Genomic DNA, 20500 nt, shown 5'->3' with positions numbered 1-20500 from the left:
GAATAAGTCAAATATATATATATATATCTTTTTCAGGGACACTTAGTTTTCTTAGAAATCTAAAGGTCTACCAGCTAATATATTAAAGCTTGATTGATTTTATTATAATGGTATTATTCTGATCTTTGGAAATTTGTTGCCACAAGTGATCAGTGATGCCGGTTTTCTGTGGACAGAACCTATAGCCCTGCAATAAAACCTGCAGAACAGGCTGGGGATTTAGCTGAGTGGCATCAGGCCTGCTTTACAAGTGCAAGGTCCTGAGTTCAATCTCTATTACCATACACACACACACACACACACACAAACCCAAATAAACAAACAAAAAAGATTCCATTGATAGTCTTCCCTTCCCAACCTTCCCCATGATTAACTGATTGAAAATATTACTATTGCTGCCATGAGACTAAAGGCCAAAAGATAGCTTTGGCCAAAGTATTGAGTCAGTTATTTTATGCAGATGTTCCTCAATGGTTACTTTCATTTTAATTTTTTCCAAAGTCTTAAGTAAATGCAAATGTTAGTATTATTATTTCTCTTTAGGGTGGAAAGTCTGGAAAATATGGAGGAAGCTTAAGAACACAAGTCTGTCTGGGGCATAAAAGAAATTATGGAAGAAAATCTGAGTCATGAGCTTTTGCGTCAAAACCCAAATCCAAATTTTCTCTTGTTTAGAAGATAACTGTTTTTCGGAGCACTTCGTGTCACCCACCTTTCCCCGTCCATCATTTCATTGTTCTTTTTACTTCCCCTTTTTATTTGATCTTTCTCTTCCTCTTTGCAGGATGTATCCTTCTACTTTGTTTATTGACAATACAAATGTGGCTCACTTACACCTAACCAAATTCCTCTGGTTATGGCAAGTTACAGAAATGTTCACCGTAGCTCTTCAAAAAGATGTATGATTCCAACACGATGTAGAAAAATGAGTGCTTTTTCTAGTATTATCTTAATATGAGACAGCAGCAGAAAGAAATGAAAAGCACAATAAAATAATTAATCAGAAAAATGTTGTGGCTTGTGTCTAGATGTCCCCCAAACCCTCATGCAGTCTTCGTTGAAGGTAGCTAAATGTGGAATGTGTGAAGAGCGTGTGGTTACTAAACCACTACATGTGAGTGATTAGTTTCGCACCACCCTAATCCCAAAAGTCTGAATAAAACAGAAGGAACAGAAAGACACTATTAAGGCTCCTTACTGCTTTCATTACTATGTGGGTGCCTTGAACTGTTTCTCCTCTACGATGCCTCTCCATCATGTGCCACTCTGCCTTGAAGCCAGCTGGGACACAATCCTCTACAAACTGTGAGCTATGTAAACCCATCCCCTCTGACTTTGAGTCAAATATTCTTGTAGGGGTTCACTTTTGGGTAAGGTGTTAGGTTTAGAGTTAGAGGTAGGAGTTAGGGGTTAGGTTTAGGCTTAGGGTTAGCCTTGAAGGACAGCATTAGGGTGGAGGTTTTGTGACAGGTTTAGAATTAGGCTTAGGTTAGGCACTAAGTATATGGATGGAGTTCAAACACCTGATGATTGCAGCGTGAGTGTGAAGGTTAGGGCAAGTGTGTTAATGAGGTTGAGGAATAGGGTTGGATTCCAGCTATCTGATCATTTCCGTGTAGCTATAATGGGTAGTGCTTGTGTTGAGTTTAGGGTTAGGCTTAGTTTTAGGAATAGCATTAGAGTCGGAATCACTACCTGTGTCCTGGAGTATGGATTAGATGTTTAGTGCTAGTGTCACATATTGAGTGTCAAGTATTTTGTCTCAGCCACCAGAGAAAAGTAACTAAGACAGAAAATAAAAGCAAAGTTATCCTTCATTTCTCTGCCTTCTCCACTCATTTCTTTGCTATGAGTATGCAATAGGGAGAGTTGGATCCCCAAAAGTCCTAATTCGTAGGACACAGGAATATGATATTAATTGGAAGTGAAGAATGCAGATGGAATCAAGTAGAGATGAAGTCATTAGAAGGGTTCTCCAGTCCAACCAATATCACTAGGAGAAGAAGGAAATCTAGACACACACAGACACACAGAAAAGGATGGAGGGCGTGAGAAAATGGAGGCAGAGTTTGGACTGTTTTTATTGCAAGTAAAAAATTAAAATAAAATAAAAATGCCCAGGGCCACCAGAAACTAGAAGAGAGATAGAGGAACCGTCTTCCTTAGATGCTTCAGAAGGAGCACGGGCCCCTGCCAACACCCTGATTCATACTTTGGGCATCCTACACGGTCAGAAAATGAAATGCTGTTGTTTGAAGCCCCCCAGTTTGCAGTATTTTGTTAATGTAGCTGTAGGAATCCAATCTAACCTCCACAGTTGGATTTCAAAGGTTATTTTACACCTTTTAGATTTTTCTTCCCTCTCTTCCTTTCTGAGGAATTTGTTTTACTACTTTTCAATTTTTACAAGTTGGCAGATGTGATAATTAATTTTTGTGTCAGCTTGACGGGGCTAAGGGATGCTCGACTCGTGAAATATTATTTCTGGGTATGTACGTGAGGGTGATTGTAGAGGAGATTAGCATTTGAATCAGTAGACTGAGTAAAGAAGATCACCCTCACCAGTCTAAGAAGGCATCATAAAATGGGCTGAGGGTCCAGGTAGCACCAAGCAAATGCAGCAAGGTAAAATTTCTGTATTCCAATTCCTCTGTCCTCCAAATGTCAGAGCTCCAATCCCTCAGATCTTCAGACATGGTCTGAAAGTTGTATCATTGGCTTTCCTGGTTCTCATGCCTTTGGAAACAGATGGAACTATGGAACTGGCTTTCCTGGTTCTCTAGCTACATGCGGCACATTATAGGACTTTCAAAAGTATATAAGCCATTTCCTACTACATGTCTTCTAGCTATCCATCTATAAATCCATCACTTTGGTTTTGTTTTTCTGGAAATTTTAGCTAATACAATAAACCTGTATTTCAGTTATTCCCAATTGTAAAACAAACTCCCTGATGACATAAGGTCACGCTCTCTGTTTTCTAGAAAGGCCCTCATACACCTGAAGCTTACTCTGATATTGCCACATTCCACTTATCAAAAAGTCACAGAAAATTTGAAATGTTCCATAGTTTCAAAGATCCCTAGGTACATACTTCCTAGAAGATACATCTGAAAATATAGTCTACTTCAGAATATACACAATAAAGACAGCAGATACACATTTGAAAGATGTTATTTTGACTCTAAATGGAAACCTAAGAAAGACTCATAAAATGATAAAATGAAAAGAAAAATTCACAGCTTGCTATGGTTCATCTCAGTATGCTTTCAAACGGGTAATTTAGGAATCTGTTATTTATAATGCAGAACGATTTTTTAGACATTTTGGTATTGCGTAACATTTGCTTTCTCACCTATGAAATGAGGGTCAGCAGTGGAAGTAATCAACCCTTCCACCTAGCCAAAATTATCATTCTCACCCAGGCTGCCTCAGTATGTGACATATTAACATGCATTCCTATAGATTGATGTAGCCAAAACTTTCAACCCAAATTTAAACAAGGCCTCACAGCCTCAAGACATTTAATAAATCTTTGCCTGGGGAATAGTGTGACACTGAAGGCTTACAGAAAATCAGATCTTGCAACCAGTAGAATAGGTCAAATAGAAACATCAGAAAAGTTGTGTGTGTGTGTGTGTGTGTGTGTGTGTGTGTGTACACACACATGATTGGAGGACAGGGTGAGTGTTAAAAAAGAATGAAGCATCAAAATAAATACTGCATATGTTTAACTTGGTTGTAGCACATCCTACTGAGGAACAAATCTATATTTTATTCTCCTCCCTAACTCACCTTTAAATGAGTGTTATTTAGTAGATTTCCCCTACCTAATATGTTCAAGGAGGGTAACTGGGCTTCAGAAAAGTTATGATTTGTAACATATAATCCTATCTCACAAGAGGTTAGTAAGATATTTAAAAGACAAGATAAAAAACAGGATTATTGAGTGGTTTTCATCTCATTTTTAGTATTTCCCTTAACATTCAAAGGGCAGGAGAGGGCAAAGAAGATAGTGTAATGAGTAGGAGTAGAAGGAGATACTAAGGAAGGCACACTCCACGCTGACTTCATTCATCTAGAAAGAGCTCATGCCAAAGGTGAAACTGGCTATAACTTTGAAGGGCAAGCTTAAATGGCGAAGATGAGGACTCGCATTATCCAGATGGAAAAAAAGAACAGGGATCTTTGTAAATTGAGAAAGGTGAATCGTGGGAGAGAAATAACGGCAAAGGTCAAAATAGATAATCTGAAATAGAAAGAAAAGGTACAAAGAGGAAGGGGAAATGGGAGGGGTAGGTAAAAGGAAAGGAGGGAATGGAATCAATACGAGAAAAGAAAAAATAATGGACAGAAAGTCTATGTAGATAGAGGGAGAGGGAGGGATTGAAGGGAGGGCAGGGGAATGGGGAAAAAAATGAGAACCAATATCGATTAGGTAAAGGTACAAATTTCCAACGAGTGTCATTAGAGTGCATACATTAAATGTACCAATAAAATTAATTTAAAAAAGAAAATATGAGATGAATTTCTGTTTGAATTATTAAGCAGTTACTGAGAAAAGAACTAAACTTCAATTTAAAAAATCTTCAGTTGAGCCCAGATAGGAAAAACTTTTTACCTGGCTGCCTAAGGACTTTGCATTTTTTTAAACAGTCATTCTTTTCCTAAAGAATATTTCTGAGCAATGTGAAATATTCTATTTCTAGCAAAGGAGCTAAACAAAGAGAAGACATGGCCATTTTGCAGGTGCTCTAACGCATGCAGGAAAAATACGTAATATTCAGTATATCTATAGTCACCTGGGTAGATAAATCATAGAACACTGAAGGAAAGCGATGCAGCTGGGAATTCAAAACAATGACTATGGCCTTTTAAATGGCTAGCATATGAACGCACTAAATCTGCCCAGGAAACCGGCAACACATCTGTAAATGAGGCTGTGTGCCTGAATGAAGTCCACAGTGGAGGCCAGAAAAGAAAAGTAATGGAAAGAGGCAACACTTAAAAGTTTAAGTGTTTTCCTTGACCTCAATTACCCAAATAATGTATGCAATTTTACCCAGCCAATGTGTAACAAGGATGTTCTGTTTTCTGCCCTGCAACTTTGTGAGAAAAGTGAGCCATGTTTTCAGCTAGATTTTTCCCCTTATCACAGAGCTTTAAAGGCCCCAGACTTTTCTTTAAAGGAGAAAAAAAAAACCCAGAATAATTACTCCACATAACTATAAAAATCGCTGTCATTGACCTTTCTCCTACTGCCCTTTGGACAGAAGCACAAACAGCAGGTTCTGGCCGGGTCATATTTTACCAGCACAAATATTTTGGCAGGAAGCTAAGTAAGTGATTAAATCTGAAGTAGAGTCTGAAAAATAAATGCTTCAGCAAATGACTGAGCAGCATTCTTCAGGTGCAGTAAGACAGCGGAGGCTGGGCAGAGGCGGATTCTACCAGTTCCTTTGTTAAACGCTCGGCCCTTTAAGTGTCCCTGATGCATTTAGGGCTGGCTCTAGGGGAAGAGAAACAGTTATTTCAAACACGATCAGGTGTCAGGGCTGTCACCTTCTGCCTCTTTCTTGAGTGTAGATTCTAAACAAAGCGAGTGAGGGCTGTGTGGTCACTGTAAATACTGGAGTAACTGGCTTTTGATCTTTTTATCTACATATAGATTTGATAAACAAATTGGGAAATGTTACAAGTGATGTTGTTTCATTTATGGCTAAATATTTTCCCTCCTTCCTGGAGAGTTAAGCTCATTTAACAGTGTACCCTAGGGCTGTGAGCTAGGACAGCTACGGAACCTTGTAGTTTTAGGTAGTTTTACATTTTAGGAACTTAGTATGCTGTTTTTCTCACAGTCTTCCCTAAGTCAGGAATCCCACTTTGGGGGAACTATTAAGACATAAATTTTAAATGATAGGAGGTGGAGGTGGGGTGTTGTTTCTCTTCCAACCAGTCAGAGCAAACTAACTCAGAGCCAAACAAAAACATGCACACTACTGCTCTCTTTGCTAGTAGTTACAACTAGTGTGTAAATTCTGCAAGACACATTCTCAATACACACACTCTTAATTCAATCTGAAAGCAGAAACGTAGGTGGCTAACCCATGTACCTTCAGCCCTCCCACCTCCTATTACAGAAAATTTCCCCAAATAGAAGCGCATAAGTGAGAATGGGTGACCCGGGCACATAGCCCAGCACCTGGCACACAGTCCGTATTTAACAGATGTTTTCAGCCTTTGTAGGTGCAGGAAGAAGACAAAAAAGTGAGAGGAGGAATTGGTTTGATTTGCTTGTTTATACCTAGCAACTCCACCTAGCAACATGACCACAGCAGCTGGTTACAGAATGAGAAGGCGGGGGGAGAGAGAGAGAAATTTTATACGCTTTAGTAGAAAAAAGACTGAAAAAATCCCACTGAGTTTTTATGTGGAGTTTTAAGATGTGTTAAACTAGGTCTTTTTCAATTACTGAGACATATTTAGGTATATAAATTTGAAATGGTGGGACTAAAATGGAGCATTTGCCAAAAACTATGCTTAAACATAAATAAATAGTAAATAAGATAATGGTGGCATAGAAATAGGTTATAGATCATGGCCACTCCTTTCCTTTTTTGTTTTTCTCCAAAACCTTCGAGGTAGCAAAGAGAAGTCGCTTGCCTTCATTCGTCCTCCTACCTTCCGCAATGGCAGCTGCTAATTACCTCAGATATAGCCGGTGTACCCTCAAATTACCCCACAGGTTAGGATGAGCCGCCTCTTCCAGACTCAGAAATAGTCCTACATCCAAGAAAAATGACCATTTTGCTTTGCTTCCTGTAGAGGATCAAACGGGAAGAATGATTTTGAATTAAACTTGGCAGTAAATTTCCACCCCGAGAGGACGTCACCATTTCTGAAGAGGCTGCTACATCTGGCTTTTGTATCCATCATCAGTATCCTGGCTCTGTATAATAGCCACCACTCACCTTGTTTACAAAGAAAGCAGAAGCTCCACCCCACTGGCTTTGAAATTCAGGCATATATGAAAGTCCCCTGGAGGAGGTGTCTTACAGAGATGTGCTGAACTCCATCCACAGGATTGCTGACCCACTAGATTGGAAATTAAGGCTGCGTTTCTCACAAGTCCGTGGGAGATATGATGCTCTTAGCCCAGACCATACATTGAGAACCAGTAGCATAAATCATGTAGCTCACAAATAGAAGGGCCTAGATTAAAACCCAGGTCAGTTTGATTCTAAGACGTGCACTGCTGCCACATAGAGAAGCCACCTGTCATCCCTGTGAGATTTCTCTACTGAAGAGGTAGAAGAGGAAAGAAAACACCAAGGTAGTCGGATAGAATGAAAGATGCATGCTTGCTGGTTAAAGCCTAGAGCTGGAGTCCCTCTATCCCTAGAGCTGGAGTTCCTCTGTCACATACGAGCTTGTCACCAGCTTTACCTCATGCTTGCTACTTTCCTCGCTGTAACAAGGTGTCCACTGGTATTTATTCTCATTACTCTCACGGAGTGGCTTTGAAGATGAAATGGGTTAATCGGCGTAAAAGAGTTTTCTAAACTTCAAAGTACCACCACCAATGTTTGTTATTTTTGTCAAGAACTCAAATCAGTAAAGATGAACAAAACAAGAGGAAGAAAGAGTTTGACAGCGTGATCTGATTTTCAGTTTAGAAGCCGAGTTACGTAAAAGGAAACGTCAAACACAACAAAGAAGTTTATTAGAATCTTCAAATGTTCAGTCATCTTTAAAATGAATGTACTAATGAGTGTTTTCAGGGTAAGGAAACAACCAAATTTTTCCAGTAATATTTGTCTTCAACTTAAAAGGTAAACATCCTATTTTTCCAAGTAGCATTCTTTGTAATAAACATTGAAAAATAACGAGCAATTACTTGACAGTAATTATTTTTGAACAGTAGAAATTTAATGTTAAATGCTTTGTTTCTTAGGAACTATAGTTTTCTTTCATTCACAGGTGACTGAAAACTATTTTACTTTAAGATTTTCTTTTGCTCACTGCTAACTTCTGTCTGATGTTCTTTTTGAAAAATATGTGTTTAGGTTTATTAGTAATAAATGCTCTGAACCAATGAAATATAGATTTGCCTTGCAAGAAATAGCCAATAACACTATAGCAGGTTTATGTGAAGTCAGTGTTACTCTTCAATAACTAATTGTAATATAAAAGTAGAACTTGTTTGCTCTACTTTCTCTTGAAAATTCTCTTTGGATTTATTTTCTTCTCAAGTTGTTTATTTCTAAATTCTCTCTCTTTGGAAATATTTCTATCTGAGGTTGTTTCTGCTTTCTTATGATAAGTGCTCTTTGTAAACATTTCCGTATCAAGAGCAATAATTTCTAGCCAACTAATATTCGCATACTATTACTATATCTTAGAAGAATAACAAGGTGTTACTCAATAGTAAGAAGCCCTGGAAGACTATTGATCCCTACATTTATCAATGTTTTCCCCCTAAAGCAAACAATACCATAGTTTAATATTTGATATACTATATAAACCAACAGACAGCCATATGTCACTAGGACTAAGAAGAAGGATTGCATTGTTCCCTATCAATAAAATATCATTTCCCTTAGATTGAATATTGTACTTGTTCAATGAAGTGAAACCCTCATTTCTTTGTGATGTGGGAAAAAAATGTTTCTGTTTATTAATATTTGATAGAAAGGAGAAATTCCTGTGCAAGTACATCCGGAGTTCTGCCTGTTAAAAAAGGTTTAGAGACCTTATTTTTCATTCCAATCTACTTTTTATTATGTAAACTTCTTAGCAGAAAAAAAGCAGTTTAATTTTTTGGTGTGTGAAGTAGAAGGCCGAAACACAGTGACTAATTAGAAGCGTTTCGTGGTTTGGATCTAGAATGTCTCCCACAAGTCTCGTGTTCAGAAGAGGAGGTTTTGGAAGGTGATCTGATCACAGGGCCACCTTGTCCCTCAGTGGACTAATTCACACAGCTCAGTGTGCTGTTAGGAGATGGGTCTGGTTTAAGAGAAGGGTCATGCGGGCATGACCTACAATGGTACACAACTCTCCCTGACCCCTTCCTTCCCTCTCTGCCTTATGGCTGCTGTGACAAGAGCAGTTTTCCCCTGGGCCCTTACGCCATGTAGTTTCTGCCTGGGAGCCAACCCACCATGGACTGAAAGTGGAAGCCAAAATAAACCTCTCTTCCTTTACATTGTGGGTGTCGGTGTTTTGTCCCAGCGACTCGAAAGTGACTAAGACAAGCAGAGAGCAGGACTGAGGTGTAGGATTTAATTGAATTTTATCACCTCCATGCCTGAGTGTCTTCTGGAGTTTTACCTTGGGTTAAATAGGAAGATTCTCTGTTGGTGGGTGTAAAATCCAAACTAGATGTTTATGTAAAACATCCCTAACAATTACACAGATATGAAGGAATGATGAAGTGAGTTAAATATTTACACTCTAGAGAAAGACTGCCTGGTCTCCAATTCAGCTCTGACACTTTCTCTAATGGCTATAGGACCTTCAGATATGATTTGCCCTATCTGTAATGAAGATAAATGAAACTAAAGTCTATCCTGAAGATTAAGTGATTAAAATTTTTCAAACACTTAGAGTGGCACCCAGCATGTACTTTTTACCTTGGCTTTTGAAATAAAAACAAAAGATAAATTGAAAATAAAATTGTTGCTAGAAATCAGTACGTTCCTTGGTAGGTGAAAGTTTCACAATTTCTCCTTGTAGTTTCCCATTGTTGATGAAAGATTTCCAAAGACATATTTTTTATGACTTGGGTGACGGAACACTTAAAATGTGGAAGCAGACCACTCAAGGGCATATCAAGGTCATTCATTGTGACACATTTTAACCTTATTAATAAGGCACGGTATCACTGAAATTCTCAAAATCTACCCAACACACTAGCAATGAGGAAAGAGAAACTGAGGAAGAAGATTAAGGTAATCAAAGAGGGAGTCAAATTCAATCTGATAAAAAAGAAGGAAAAAATCTATAGAAGACAGTGTCACAAGCAAGTTATTTTCATGATGCAGTTTTAGCGTAATATTTTGAGGGTCAGTTTCCTATCTTCAAACCTTTTAAAGTTAACGGCCATAGAATTTTGCTGCTTTTTTTTAACCTTACTTTTACAGGAGGAATAGGTAATATGAAAAGAGGACAGTCCTTGTGGATAAGTGGCTGATAGTTTAGAAATGTGGGCACCATTACTTGCAGGAAGGGATCGGGGTTAGTGGAGAGACTTGGTTGGTTGCTATCCATTCAGCACCACTGCTCCACAGAGTGAAATCAGAGACCAGGGAATCTCACAGACCCCAAACTTACTAAAACAGCCAGAATGAATTCATTTCCCGGTGTTGAGTCACAAAAGTCATTAAAATGTTCACACTCTTGAACCCTATGCATTAATCTCAGAAAAAGAGTCATTAGAGGTCTAAAGTAGCACATAACAGGATGAAGACCAACTCTGCTACCACTCAGGGGAACTCTGCTATCACTGTTTGATGGCAGGGACTACGTGTCAAACATTTATTTGGTTTCCTGACTCGGGGCGTCAGCAGTGGTATATTTGGGTTGCATCAGTTTAGCCAAAAGTGGGGTTACATACCCAAGAATTCCACTCTCACCATGGTTCCAAGTTACCACGTGCCATGAGAGATATTGTGCATGACTTATGTGTGGTGAAAGGGAACCAACAGCCATATTCATTCTGCATCAGACCACTGCCTGGTGCCATGGCAACCAGAAGCTTGTCACTGATCTGCTAACACACGTGGGAGTGACATCATTGCATCAGACCACTGCCTGGTGCCATGGCAACCAGAAGCTTGTCACTGATCTGCTAACACACGTTGTGGGAGTGACATCTGCAGGTGTAGTGCTGGTTCCGCCAGCTCTTCCCCTTTATTCTGCAGTACAGAGTATTGAACCCGAGTCCTTTCCGCTGAGCTGCATCCACAGATCTTTTTAAAATATTTTTATAGTTTTCATTTTGAGACAAGGTCTCAGCAAGCTGATAATATGCTCAGGCTTGGCACAAACTTGCCATTTTCCTGCCTTAGCCTCTCCTCTGTTTCTGCAGCTCTAACTTCTGCTACGCACTCTCGTGATCAAGCTCGAATCTTGAAGGCCATCAGAGAACAACCCTGGGCTCCATTTACTCTCGATGGCGGCCAGTTCACTGCATTGATTGTACTTTGCTGTCGTCCTCTATGTCACACCAACTGGCCCTCCCAGCTTCCGCTTGCAGCACCAGATACAGAAAGAGCAGGTTCACACAGGCTGTGTAACAAGTTGTGAGAAGTCGAATCCATTCTGCTAGGAGTTCGACTTTAATCGAGCACTGGCTGAGTGTGTGAACTGCTCACTGGAGGAAAGTATCAATGAACAAAGTGAATGCCTTCATTGTAATAGATAAGGAAACTGAGGATGTAGAATTACTTACTGTGAAATAATGGCAAATGCATACTGATAAGAAATCTGAACATTTCCGATTTTAAGCCCAGTTTCCCTTCCCTTATATCATGATCCCTCTTTTACTTCATCTTATACATCCAACCAAGCCTTGGCAGGTGAATTTCTAATATTTTCTTTAGCTCCCCATCTGGGTGTGAAAAGGTTCTGGCCACCTACTGCAAAAACAGAGTTAATACTCACATAGTTTAGGACAATAAAGCACAAAGAACGATCAACTTCAAAAGACAGAAGAGCCCTGAGAAGCTATGATTATGTTTTTCTGTTAAAGTTAGAGCTAGCTCTTAAAACACCTACCTTGCAAATTAACCTGACTCCCTTATAAAATATGAAAACATCATTAGCTTCTTCGATCCTTTTTCTGTTTCACGTTTCTGATTAAAAATTGTCTTCCTTTCTCAGAATCATTGCACGTAAAAGTGAGACAATCTTCGAATGATAATCCCAAATGATGTGCGAGGGTGATGGACACTCTACTCCCCAAAGTTACCCTACTACCAGGTCTTACCCACTTCTGCTTTCCGTTCTGCCAATCTGCCCCCATCCTCCCATCGAGAATGCTCTAATCTAGCCACACTGAACTTTTCACACTTTCCTACACTTGTCAGCCTCTTCACGAACAGGCAGGCATTTCTTTTTCCTTCAAGGTAAAACATAAGTATCACTTCTACAAGGCTTCTTCATTGCTTAGAGTCTGGAGGTTTTTCTTTCAGTGTCTGCAGTTGTAGGACTCTTACTTTCTCTAAGGCAGGGAAATGATATATTAATGTTTATGTGCCCCGTGCCCAAGTCCTTGCATATAAACTTAGCAAAAAGGAGATGTCATGTGTGCAACCAGTGTGTAAAATCAACATGCTGCTTCTTAATAGCAAGAATGGCACCGAGTGCTATTATTTTGGTCTCTAATAATATTTTAATCATGCTATAGCAAATACTAGTTTGTGCATGATTAGTATAAACATTTATTTTATGCATACACGCACACACACAAACACACAAACACATGAGATTGAACAAGTAATTTGAACCTCAATTAATTTGGACCTAATTTGGTCCAGGACACAATTTTGAACCTCTTCTTCTCATGCATTAGTTCTGCTCACTCTGCATTTGGGTGGCTTTGTTGTGCAAGCTACCGTAAAGGGCCACAACAAAATTCTATGTGCAACTGGAAAAATAGTGCCATTATTCACATCAGCAAATAATAAGAATGAGACAACACAATCACACAGGAGAGGCACACAAAAACCCTTTGTTCTCTAGCAACACAACACAGAGAAATGGTACCCTGAGATTGCATTTCCTGAGTGTAAAGCTCAGTGCACTTTTCTTCTGTTTGGTTTTGTTTGGGTCTATTTATTTATGATTTTGCTGTGTTCATTTTTGTCTTTCTGAATCTTTCTTTAGCATGTAAGCTCTTACAAACAGTGTAATCTTATCTTTAACTCAATACTGTTATCTAATGCAATTAAATAAATTTTAGTCATGAGGAAATGACCACCTCCTATTCCCATAAAGCTTATGTTTAGATATGAGTAACTAATTAAATCTTACATAATTTGTTCAAATTAGCCACACTACTTTCTCCACCCAGAAATTGGCTTGATTCTAACCTGGACAAAATGCTAACTAACCATATAAATGGAGTAGATTTTTTGATGTGAAAATCCTGATGCATAACTCAGAATCTCTAATATTCTGGCATCTTCTCAAATTTTAGTTGTAAGTCCATGAAAGATTTTACTGCACCATCTATAAATAGAACTCATTAATACAATACAAGAGGCCTAACAGTTCAATTAACCACTTAATTTGCCCAGGAGGGGTGGCTAATCATGTCTTCCGGATACTAGGCAGTGAGAACTATTAACCTCTTGTACAAGGAACCCAATGTGTTGGTCTGCTTTCGACAGTAGACTCTTGAGTCAAGATCTACCAAATAATTTGTGTGCACCAACCATTAGGCCAGGTGTCTTGTTTTGTGAGATTACTTTGTATTATTTCCCCAAAGTACAGACAGAATGTTCTGAATTACCCATCGTTTAGATCAGTCTTCCATGAGACCAGAAAAGCACATAGTTGTTAAAAGACTGGCCAAATTTGTGGGTGAGTAGATATTGTTCTGGGGCAAATCCAACTAACTAATAAAGTAGTAACAAAACCAAGAATCATGTCTTGTAAAACCATTCTGCAATAATGCTTCTCAAAATTTTCCATTAAAGAAAAGAAACTTAATAAAACAGAAGAGAAGTGTATACTCCACTTGTATCCCTACCCCAAATCGTGGGGAATTTCAGGGTCTAACAAAGAACTGGGCCTAAACTCAAAATATTTCAGTCTTATGACTTTCCCTTGGATGTATTATGGCCTTAAATTTTGTTATACATATTCAAACTTGCATTACAAAGATAATTATGTAATAATAATTATTATCAATTAACTTACTTTATTTTCTTCACCCCTATCCAAATCACTGAGTTAAATTAATGCTTCTAAATGACCTATTACATTTATCCTGTGATTTCTAATTGCTGTGGATACAGTTATTCAGAGGTAGAAATTATACACATAAGAAAATAAACTAAGGGAAAATAAAGGAGAAAGTGTATGAGAGTGAAATACGAGCTACAGACAGTGAGTTTAATAGAAGCGGATGAAATGCCATTGGAAGGGAGGCTGTAGCTGTCTTTTAACATCATTTGTTCTTCACTTCAAAGAATATTTTCCTTTGATCAAATTGCATTATTGAAAAGTTGTAGCACTGAACAAACTGTATTAAATTAATAGAAGCCTTGGGCTGGGGATTTAACTCAGTGGCACTGTGCCTGCCTCACAAGCACATGGTCCTGAGTTCAATTCCTGGTACTGCAAAAAATAATAATAATAAGTAGAATTCTCTGTGTGCAAATGATGGTTTTTTTAGGCAGATACATTTTATTGAGTTTAAATATTTTGCAAATATATACATATATATTTTTTAAAAAACTGAGGAGCAAACTCAGGACCTTGTGCTTGCCAGGCAGGCCACAGCACTACTGAACTAAATCCCTGGACCTATAATTTCTTTTTCCAAAGCAGAAGCTTCATGCTAGAGTTGGTAAACCATACCTGTAATTCTAGGATTCTGGGAGGCTAAAGCAGAAGGATGGCAAATTTGAGCTCAGCCTGGGCAATTTAAGGAGACTCTTATCTTAAAATAAAATTAAAAATTTTTAAAGGCTGGGTATATAGCCCAGTGCAAAGGCCCTTGGTTCAATCCCCAGTTCAACAAATGAAAGACAGATAAAAAACATGGATGAAAGGGAGGGAGGAAGGAAGGAAGGAAGGAGGGAAGGAAGGATAAAGAGAGAAAGAATGGAACTGAAGCTTTCAATCTATTACATCTCATAACTGATGGTAAAATACAGGCAGGTGAAAATGCCCCATTTTCCTGTGATGTTTAACTTTGTGTAGCACCCTGGCTAGGCTATTCGTTTCTCAAACATCGATCCGGATATTCCTATGAAGAGCTTGTTAATGGACTTTAAATAAAGTCCTGCATAATGGGGGTGCTCCTCCCCCAAATGACCGAAGGCCTCAAGAGCTGGGATGAGGCTCCCTGAAAGAGCAGCAGCAATTCTCCCTTGACACTGAGGCTGAGAAATCCTGCTTAAATATTCTGTCTGCTGGCCTGTCCTGCAAGATCTCACTGAAATGTCTATGCTCTTAGCCTGACTTACAGATTTCAGATTTGCCAGTTCCATAACTAGTTTATCTTTTCTGTCTTGTCTCTGTCCTCCTCCTCCTCCTCCTCTCCCCTACCCCTCCTCTTCCTCCTCCTCATTTTCCTCTTTCTATTATACGCTTACTTCTGTTTCTCTAGAGAACTCTGATTAATGCAGTTATCAAACTATAGGGACAAATACAAATTGTACTCTTACAATCAGAGAACTGTGGGAATGATTTACTGGCAATGAAAAAATCTTGTGATAGAGCTCAATGTGAAAATAGTATTTCAGCATACGAAAGTTCTAAATTCTAAAAATATACCCAGGACAACAGCAACATGCCAAACCTTGGTTATCATTGTCTTACTTTCCTGGAAGAGAAGTTCAACTTGTCAGTGCACGAATCACACTTTTTGTTTTCCTGGTACTAGATTGTAGTGTCACCTTAATTTTTTATAGATCTACCTCTTTCTGCCAGATTCAGGGAAAGAACCAAGTCTTTATTATCTTGGTACCCAAATTATCTGGTACAGTGATATTCAATAAAGGATTACTGATTGCACAACACTACACTATTGCTTTGATTTAAAATAAGATCCAACCAAAAATAAAAATTTGCTAAATTATTCATGTATTTTTTCAAGTTTGTTAGAACAAATGCTTACCTTTTAAAAAAACTACAAACTTAATTTTAATTTAAAAGATGAAAAATATCTTGTGGAACGTATTCTAAAGCCACATCATTTGGACATCATTTGGAAGTCTTTAAAATTATACTTATATAAGTAAAACAAAATTAGAAGTGAGGTGATATTTCTGGAATATGTTGAGGTAAAAAATCACCTCTGTGGAGAGCTGTTAGGCAAATATAATTTGGGGATATTTCTTACACTGATTGACTTTTTCATTTTTCATTTGGACCTGTAGACAATCTCAAGATTGTTTTTTGCAACAGAATGAGTAAATATGAATGTGAATCCAAGGCATCTGGAAAATAATGTTTAGCAGTGAAATGACTGTATTAAAATGCTGTATATTTGTCATCTGAATGCTTAATTTTAGAATAAGACTTCCTGAAGAAAGAAAAGAAAAAATTGATCCTATCTTTTCCATTTGAAAGCAAATATTTCAAACGGAGTGGCATCAGTACAAAGTCCAATGTACAGCAAATCTGAGGGATGGTAATAGAAAGAATTCTCAGTCAGGTGCAGTGGTATGTGCCCGTAGCCCCAGAATTCTAGAAGGCTAAAGCATATCATAAAGCCTAGCTTGGGTAATTTAGCAACTTGACAAGACCCTGTGTCAAAATTTAAAATGTAACAAGAGCTTGGAGTGTAGCTCAGGATGAAGGTCTTGTGTTTAATCTCTAGTAAGGTGTGTGTGTGGGGGGAGATGCAAGTTTGCAGAGGCTTGACCAGCTGAGCAAACAGGATGTGACTGCCTCTGCTCAGGAATCCTTCATGCGGTGCATTTTAGGACATAAACAAACCATTTATTTTCCAAAGGTGGGCACCTGGACCTAGAAACTAACCAAGACCACCTATTTAAACTTATTTTCACTTCAACAGACATCTCAGGAGACTATTTCCTTGGATGTCTTATCGACTATTACCTAAGTTGCTAACATATGAGAAAGGAAAACATCCTGGTTTGGGAGAGGTATTTGGAGCAAGTCTTCTGTTTACTCCTCAGGCTATCTACCCTCACTTTGCACTTGTTTGTGGACAACGTCTGAAAAAGAGGCAGACAGAACCCTGAATCTGGGTTGAAGAGATGTGTGTCAAGACAAGGTTCACGGTGGTGACCATGCCGTTGTCCTCTGCAGTCTTGTTGTTCAGGCTCCTTTCACTTACCCCACTGGGCGAGCTAGAGGGGCTAGGTCCTCATTTATTCTAATGTGGATCATAATTTGCCTTATTCTTACTTCTGTATTTTATCCCTTCATCTCACCTGCCCATCACCAATGCTCTTTCTTTTACTCTCCACCTATTGAAATCAACATCTAGCCCCTCAAAAATCTCTGTGACACATACCTGGCACAATCTCCTCCATCTTGTAAAATGGCAGGGCACATCCCCATGAATTCACCCATTAGAGCTCGGACTCTTGCCGTTTTGCCTCAGCCACACTAGACATCTTGCACTTTCTTGAACATGCCCATGACACCATTAACTAGAGCTGCTCTTCTTGGAGGGTCCACCTTTCCGACATGCTCAGCACCCCCAAGTCTTCATTCAAGTATCACCCTTAGTAGTTCTTTGACAATACTACTTACAACACCAATTTTTGGCAGGCAGCTTTGCAGATAGCACCCAGTAATCCCTATCCCCTGATATTCAGTCTTGGTCAATCCCTTCCCACTGAGTGTGATCTCCACTAAGCGATGCCCTTCTAATGAACAGAATATTGTCAATTTTGTCTCATTGTCAAAATGAGAGATGTCACTTTTGAGATTAGTAAAGGACTCCTGTCCTTCCTCTCACTTAGTATCATAGAAACCAGCCTCTCAGTTACAGTAGTTTGGGGACTGGCTTATTTGGAAAGGAGCTGGGAAAGGAGCTCTAGACAACAACCAGTGGAGAGAAGAGATAGCCATCCAATAGCCTAAGAAGGAGCCATCTCCTGCCTTATAACAAGTGAGTGGTCAGAAGAGGATCTTCCACCCAGAGCCCAGGTAAGACTAGAGACACCCACAGGCCTTGGGAACATGTTAACGGAAGCACAGAAGAGACTTTGACCCAGATAATCCAGGTGAACCTGGGTCCTGACCCACAAAAATGTGACAAAAAAATGTTGTCTCTTTTAAGCCACTAATTTTTAAAATCATTTGTCACACAGCAATAGATAAACAACGCAACTCGATCACTCTTCTGTCTCTTTCCTCACAATTCTTCCCCTGTTCTCTTTTGGTTTATATTACTTGTCAACATTTGACATGCACTTTTGTTGTGACAGCAAATGTCTAGCAAAATAGAGGACTCATGAAAGAGGGACTTCTTTTATGTTTTTCTTTCTTTCTTTTTTGGGGGCTACTGGGATCGAACTCGTAACCTTGTGCTATTGAGGCAGGTGGCAAAACCAATGAGCTAAAACCCTAGCCTGTTTTTTCTTTTGCTTAATATAGCCTTAGGATCTGTTTGATAGCTAGCACTTAAATGCTTAAGCCCTTTAGATATGTTCATAGTCCATGTGATGTCTGAGATAACAACATTTCCAAAAATTAGATTTGAAGCCACTTTTCCTAGAACTAGGAAGTAAAAGGAAACACACTAGGACAAACTTCACCTGGGACAACAGCTGATCACTGCATTCAAGTGCTGAGTCCTACAATCTGAGAAGTAAAAAGCACAGATTGTTTGGGTGCCCAATGTTTACTTTAGATGTCTTTTATGTATCTATCATTTTTCCCTAAACTATACTTTTGCCAATTCCTAATTTTCAACTAAGTTACATCCAAGTGGTTTTTTTTGTTTTGTTTTTTGGTACCGGGGATTGAACTCGAGTCCTTGCGCTCGCAAGGCAGGCCACCGAACCACTGAGCTAAATCCCCGGCTCCATCCAAGTGTTAACTTACACTCACTACACTCTTACATATAACGGACAAAACATATTTTTTAATACCCTTGAAAATTCTTCTCTTCTAAGTCAAAATATTTATTTAGAAAAATTAACATAGCCTATTGAAAGCCACTTTCACCCCAGTGTTTCAGTTTTATTTATTCATTTAGTTATTTAATTTATTTATTTGGGTACCAGGGTCCTTGCCCTTGCAAGGCCAGCGGTAGAACCACTAAGCTAAATGCCCTGCCCAGTGTTTCAGTTTTAAATGCTGTGTTCTTGTTTCGTGTGAGACTAATGTTTCAGATCTATCACAGTTTTCATACTCCAAAGTTAAACAAGATTGCATTCATTGGTTACTCAGGGTGTCTCTCCTCTCCCCCCATACCTCTCTCCTGATATGAATTCAGCTCTGGATCCTATCCACTTTTAAACTGCATTTTACCTTAATTTCAGAAACTCCTTAAGTCTATTTTATAAATAACCATGGTTGAGATATTTTGTGTTATTTTATTGTTTAAAATCTAGCATAGAGAGAGGTTGGTCTACTTTTCCCATAGTATGTTAACACTGTTAATATGTTCTTTTCATTTGAGGAAGTTGCAAGGGTAAAATTCAGCAGAAACACCATAGCTGTTTTTCTCAAGACTTTCCAGTCCATACAACTGGATAAGACTACAAAGTACAAGATCAAAGTTCATCTCTCTAATTTACCACTTAAAGCCACAACCAATCAAAACAATCTGAGAGAATTCATGATGCTCAGAGAGCAAAGATTTACAAGTCCATACATTTCTAAAAAAATTCCAAAGGACAAAAGTTATTTTTTGTAAACAAAAAGGCTTTCGAAAAGCTAAGGGACAATCATCGGCAGAAAACTCCTTACTCCCATTCATGTTAAAAGAAGTCTCAAGAAGGGCGTGTTTTATTTCCTCTCATTTAATTGCAGATGACTTTAAGAAAGAGTTGACTTATTTTTCTTTATGGGGGTATAAATACATTTCAATGCTTGCAGTTACATGTTCATAAAAGTAAATACACTCATATTCATACATACATACACATGCACACATGTAAACATACATGACCCAACAATCTGGCTTTGAAAATGATCATTGTGTATTCCATATGGAAAGGATATGGTGAAATCACGTTGAGATATCTGTGTATTTAATGGCAGGTAAGATCTGCCCAGCAGACTCTGTAAACATTGAGACTTTCTGCCCAAAACTTCAAAATAAATTAAGGAATATGACACACGCTTTTACTCCTACTTAAAGTACTTGGATAGAAAATCAAATTACTTTAATTACACTTAATTCAACATTGATGCTGCATTGCTGGGCAGAGAGGTTTCTCTGTTCCTCCACAGAACCCAGCAAGAGCAAACCATAGCTGGAATGACTGTAAATAGCAAAAACAAACCATTACTTACCTTTCCTTACTTTCCCCACAGAAAATCTATGAGCTGGGTGCTCTCAGCTGGGCAATAGCAAGAATGTTCTCTAGTTAATAATACAGGAAAGAAAACCCCTGCACAACGAGAAACTGGGTTAACCATTGACACTGGTTTGTTCCTACAGTTCCAGCCTGGGATTCTACATAGGTCACCCTGGCATCTCTCAAGCAGGAATTGGCCAGTCAGCTGAGACAGCGGTGTCCTCACTGGCTCCGCACTTCAAAAGGAGGTACAGTGTGAAGGTCACTCAAGTGTATGGGTAGAAAAGCGGAAGATTTCCTGGGCCAGAAATGTG

The 20500-nt window shown here is 38.7% G+C and overlaps 1 protein-coding gene across 2 annotated transcripts in view; it reads right to left on the bottom strand.

Annotated features, from left to right (window-relative positions):
- Positions 1–20265, bottom strand: part of Kcnj16 (potassium inwardly rectifying channel subfamily J member 16) — a 59397-nt gene extending 39132 nt beyond the window's left edge. Inside the window, exon 1 of one of the 2 annotated variants that reach the window (XM_010640577.2) lies at positions 20182–20265. The gene's annotated coding sequence lies outside the window, so the exon portion shown is untranslated. The remainder of the gene's footprint in view (positions 1–20181) is intronic. The other variant, XM_010640578.2, reaches the window with a different exon arrangement.
- Positions 20266–20500: the final 235 nt, after the last annotated feature.

Source organism: Fukomys damarensis, unplaced genomic scaffold (genome assembly GCF_012274545.1).
Source record: "Fukomys damarensis isolate Sample0158 unplaced genomic scaffold, DMR_v1.0_HiC HiC_scaffold_23, whole genome shotgun sequence".
NCBI classification, from domain to species: Eukaryota; Metazoa; Chordata; class Mammalia; order Rodentia; family Bathyergidae; genus Fukomys; species Fukomys damarensis.
The sequence above is the reverse complement of the archived record's forward strand: the minus strand, read 5'-3'. Positions and strand labels throughout refer to the sequence as shown.